Source organism: Loxodonta africana, chromosome 21 (assembly GCF_030014295.1).
Source record: "Loxodonta africana isolate mLoxAfr1 chromosome 21, mLoxAfr1.hap2, whole genome shotgun sequence".
NCBI lineage: Eukaryota > Metazoa > Chordata > Mammalia > Proboscidea > Elephantidae > Loxodonta > Loxodonta africana.
The window spans coordinates 15,688,182-15,694,181 of NC_087362.1; positions in this window are offsets into that span (position 1 = coordinate 15,688,182).

Below are 6,000 nucleotides of genomic sequence, written 5' to 3' on the forward strand. Positions count from 1 at the left end.
AAAAACCTGTCTACTTCTGTAAAGATAATAGGTTGGGGCATTTTTACTCTGTCCCACAGGGTCACTATGAGTTGGGATCAATCCAAGGCATCTAACACCAACAGCAACAACCGGATTAGGAAGTGGATGATGGAGAGTAGCAGGGAAAAGACTTTCACAGATTATTCAACTGTTACAGAGACACTGAACTGAGTTTATTATCTTATTAAAAAAAAACATGGTGAAATGAATGGGACTTAATCTGAAAGGGAAAGCACTCACTCGTGATATTGCCATATGCATATTTTTAAATTAAACAGTTTAACACTTTACATTTAAAAAGGTTATAGCTGATGAAAGGCTGTCATTTCCTAAACCAAAGAATGATCATAAGCAATATTCTATATTTTTACATAGACACTAGACACTATAAAGTAATAAACTAATAAGCATTTGTTATTAAGTGTAACAACAGATAAGACTGTAGGAGAAAATTGACTCCACCCTATGTGTTGCAGAGTAGAACTGCTCCATTGGGTTTTCATGACTGTGACCTTCCAGAAACAGATTGCCAGGCCTTTCTCCCAAGGTGCCTCTGGGTGGGTTCCAACTGCCAATCTTTGTTTAGTAGTCAAACACTGAACTGTTTGTACCCTCCAGGGACTCCAAGTAAAATAGTACATTATTTAAATTTCTAAGTACTTAGTGAAATTCATCACTGAAACAGTATCTTGTTTTAACTATCATCTTTAAATGTTGCGTTTTTTGTTTCATTTAGATATGAGTGTTTTCCAAGTTTTTGAGCTTTCAAAATTGGTAAGAGAAGCCAGTAAAACCTGCTTACGAAGCCACTGGATGGCATATTACACTAGTTTTTGAGAAAGAATTTTAAAAATGCCATAAGCATATTTTATATTGAATATTCAAAATTTGTGTTATTTAAATATCAACACAATATTTAGGGATATTAAATGAAATTTTTTAAATTTAAATTTATTATTTTAAATAATATTTTATTGTATCAGTTCAACAGGCATTTATTGAATACCTTGTGTGATCCCAGTATTGTGTGAGGCAGTGGAGACACAGCAGTGAACACCACAGTGAAAACATCTCCACCTTTGGACAATTGACAACAAAAACCACTCAAGTGCACGCCCTGGTGATGAAAAGAGACGTGGAGGAAAACAAGGCAGGAAAGAGGAATTGGGAATGCCAGAAGGTAGGATGGTATGATTTCAAATAAAGTATACTGCAAAGTCTTTCCTGAGTAGATAACATTTGAACAGATATCTGAAGGAAGCAAAGCGGTGAACAATGAATGTCACAAGAAATAGGGGGAACAGTAAGTGAGAAAGTCCTGAATTGGAAGATTGGGTCTGGAGCAGAGTGCTGTGAAGGGAAGAATAATGGGAGGTCAGGTCATGGGGACGTAGAATGGGGAGCCAGATCAGATTATATAGTCCATGGTAGAGTTTTTGGCTTTTTGTCTGAGTGAGATGGGAAGCTACTGTAGGGATTTCAGTGGAGACTAATGTGTTTGGTGTCCATTTTTAACAAGATCATCCTGGCCTCTGTGTTGAAAACTGATTATCGGGTAACAACAGTAAGGATTTTTTTTTTTTTTTTTTTTTTTAACAGTAAGGAGGTAGAGACTAGTTGCAGTGATCCTGAGGTGACGGTGTCTAGCATCAGGGTGAGAGCAGCAGAGAGGGTGAAAGTGGATTAAATTCAGGATCTCTTCCGACTGTATTGAAAGTTGTTAGATTTAATGTGAGGCATGAAAGGAAGAGGCGACTCAAGATACTCCAAGTTTTGGGTCAGAGAACTCGCAAGACTGGATGTGTCTTTTACTGAGATAGGAAGACTCTGGCAGAGTTTGGTCTGAGGTGGGAGATGTGGTGTTTAGTTTTGGATTTATTGAATTAACATGGTTAATAGTGGAACTGCTGAATAGGTATTTTGATATAAGATTTTGGAACTTAGCAGGTGTGAAGGGGGCGTGGAGTCTCTGTAGGATATATAAATTTAGAAGTTATGAGAGTACTTAAAGCCATAAATTGGAATGAAATTGCCAAGGGAGTGAGTGCAGACAGATAATAGACCAACCAAAAAAAAAAGATTGCCGTCAACTCGATTCCGACTCATAGAGACCCTATAGGATGGAGAACTGCCCCATAGAGTTTCCAAGGAGTGACTGGTGGATTCAAACTGCCGACCTTTTAGTTAGCAAATGTGGCTCTTAACTACTACACCACCAGGGTTTCCAGAATAGACAAAGGCACTCCAATATTAAGAGCTGGGGGATGAGGAGAAACCAGCAGAAGACGTTGAGAAGTAGTAGTCAGCTTGGTTTCAGGAAAGCCAGGAGAGTCAAACAAAGCACTTGTCTCAAAAAGCAGCAAGTGATGAACTGCAAAAAATAAATTTAAAAAATGAGAGAAAAGTCCTCACTGGATTTAGCAATCGTAAAATTTCCTTATCTTATTAGGAAGGAGAAAAGTTAGCTACATCAAGTGCCGCCAAAATAGCAGTTCAGACACTAGAGGAGATGATCTCTACAGAAAATCTGATGGTAAAGTTTTAATTAACATAATTATGTTAAGCACTTAATGAGCAAACCAAGGAATGTATTTAATTTTGTGGTATACAAGCGTATTTACCTCTGAAGTCAATTATCAAAAGAAAATGAAAAGATTCCGAACATTACTAGTTTATAAGAATTTAAATTATTTTCTTCCTTGTTGTGAAAGTAAGACACAATCAATTTTAAACTCACTGCGTACGAGCCTCTCAAACCTCTAATGAGAATTAAAAAGAAAAAAAAGGCTAAAAAGTCGTTGGGTTAACCATCCTTGCCTTCTGAACTTTTCTACTGAACTTGAGGGTTGATATTTATCCACTCATTAATTCGATTACCAAATTTAATTGAGTAACTGTTGTTGTTGTTGGGTGCCATCCAGTTGGCGCCCACTCTGGTGACCTTATGTATAACAGAATAAAAGGTTATCTGGTCCTCACAGTCCTTGCTGTGTTTGGGTCCATTGTCACAGCTACCGTGTAAATCCATCTTACTGACAGCCTCCCTCTTTTTTTGCTGACCCTCTACCAAACATGCCTTTCTCCAACGATTAGTCCTCCTTCCTGATAAGATGTCCAAAGGAGGCTATTCCCACTTCTAATGAGCATTCTGGCTGTACTTCCTCCAAGACATATTTGTTTGTTCTGTCAGTCCGTGATATAGCCAGTATTCTTCACCAGCACCACAATTACAAATGTGTCAATTCTTCAATGTCTTCCTTTTTTATTTTCCAACTTTCATAAGCATTTAAGGTGATTGAAAATACCATGGCTTGGGTCAGGCACACTTTAGCCACCAAAGTGACATCTTTGCTTTTTAACATTTCTAAGAGGTCTTTTGCGGCAGATTTGCCTAGTACAATACATAGTTTAATTCCTCGACTGCTGCTTCCATGGCCATTGATTGTTGATCTGAGTAGAATGAAATACTTGACAACTTCAATTTCTTCACCATTTATCATGAAGTTGTTTATTGATCTAGTTAGTTGTAAGGATTTTCATTTTCTTTATGTTTAAGTGTAATCTACTGAAGGCTATAGCCTTTCACATTCATCACAAAGTGCTTCAAGTTGTTTACACTTTCAGCAAGCAAGGTCGTCTGTTTATCTCTTCTTCATGTAGCCCAGCCTCTTGGATGATTTGTTCAGCATGTAGATTTAATAAGTAGGGTGAAAGAATGTAACCTTGCTACATACCTTTTCCAGTTTTAAACCACACAGCATCCTCATGTTCTGTTCAAAGAACAGGGTAACTACTGTTGTCAAAACCTGTGCTTGATCATCTTCCTATTATCCAGAAAAAAAAAAAACTGTTAAATGATTACAGGTCTCATGTATTTCTGCCCACTTATGCTCTGGAAGTCTTAGAGAATCTAATTTAACCCTTCTGAAATGTCTATCAAAAGGAGCCTTGGTGGCACAGTGGTTAAGCACTTGGCTGCTAACTAAAAGGTCAGCAGTTCAAACCCACCAGCCACTCTGCAGGAAAAAGATGTGGCAGTCTGTGTCTGTAAAGAGTACAGCCTTGGAAACTCTATGGGGCAGTTCAGCCCTGTCCTATAGAATCGTTACGAGTTAGAATATGAGTTATGAGTTGGAATTGACTCGATGGCAATGGGTTTGTTTTTTGTTTTTGCTTTTTGTTTGGTTTTGAAATTTCTATCAGCATGAGTGTGCAGCAAAAATTTTAATTAAGATCCTCTAATATTCTTAAATTAACATTTTATCAAAACAAAAAATGTCTATTATTGCACATGGAAAGATGTACTGAAGTGTTGGTGGGGAGAGAGAGACGGGGGAGAAGGAAAGGGAATGGGAGAGAGGACAAGAGAGACTGTGTGACTAGGGACAAATGGAAAAGCAAAACTCATATGAAGTTCATCTTTGACTCCTTTATAAAATCATCACCGTAGATCACTATCAAATTCTACTCAACTCTCATCTCTCTTTGTTTTCCTATTCATTATGTGATTCTATTTGAACATTTCAGGTCTGATTAAACCTATCTATCAAAAAGAAAAAAAAAACCTCAAAGTAAAAGGTCTCATGTAGTTAGGCCTGATATGCCTGTGAATGCCATCATGACATCAACTCTCAATTCTGGTACCTTAAATTTTAACTGCACCAAGGTAGGATTTGGGATTTCACCTCCAGACAAATAAATACACTTTTTGAGATTCCAGGCTCTGAAAGATGTGTTTAGTCATCTTGGTGGTAATGAAAAGGACAAGGAAAGTCTGTACTCAAACCCCATCTTCATTACTCACCATCCAAATGGCCTTGGACAGGCAATTAATTATCCTATGTGTCCTCTTCTCAAATTAGGAGGAAAATTTACCCACCTATTTTTTTTTTTATATCAATTATGATGATCAAAACAGACAACATATAGATAAAGATGCTTGGTGAAATGTTACGAATTTTTTTAATATAAAGTCTCATTAAAAAAAGAAAAATAAGCAAGCCCATTGCTGTCCAGTAGATTCTGACTCATAGTGACCCTATAGGATGGAGAAGAACTGCCCCATAGGATTTCTAAGGAGTGGATGATGGATTCAAACTGCCAGCTCCAAAGTTGCATCTACTTGGGCAGAATGGACTCAGAGTACATATGCAGATAATTGGTAACATTTATAGTTAATCCCTTATCCTGGCAAACCCCAAGGGGATCACATTTAATTCAATAGTCAAAAATAGAGGGTAGGAGTTCTCCCAGAACAAATCTGTTGGTGACATGTATTTCAGGCTAAACTATAAAGTATCTTGTCTAAGTCACTAATGATTGAATTATAGTAATAATTTATTATTATTATTATTTTTATTAGTGGTAATATGTCATTAGTTATGCTACTGATAATATTGTTTGTTAAGTGCTTACTACGTCTCAAGCAAATTGTTAAGCATTTTCCATTCATTACCCAATTCAACCCTTACAAAACCTTTCTATAATCTTACGTTTAGTAAGGATTATCCCCATTTTAAAGATAAGGTAACCAAGGCTTAAAAGATGAAGAATGTGCAAAAACTCACTAGCCAGACTGTGAGAGATGTGGAATTTGAATGAAGGTCTCTGACATATGAGCTGACTATATTAAAATTTAAGTGTAAATACTTTGGTGAAATTAATTGATTTTCACCTTTTCTATAATGTGTTGAGATGAGCCTTCAAATAATGTTTTCACATTCTTTAAAGAAAATTTCAAAAGAAAGGAGTTTCAGGAGAGCAATTTATGACATCACATTGGACAAGGCTTATAAATGCACGTTACATTTTCTTGCTGATGCAGGCTTGCAGGACCACTTTTTATCTGGAACGTCAGTGGGAATTGGTTGCATGAATTCAAAGCCTGGATTTATCTGTCGCAGTTCATGAAAGATGCCAAACAGCGGCATTCTGTCAAAAGTCATGTAGGAAGCAGGCTGCATAGTGTACTCCCTGTGC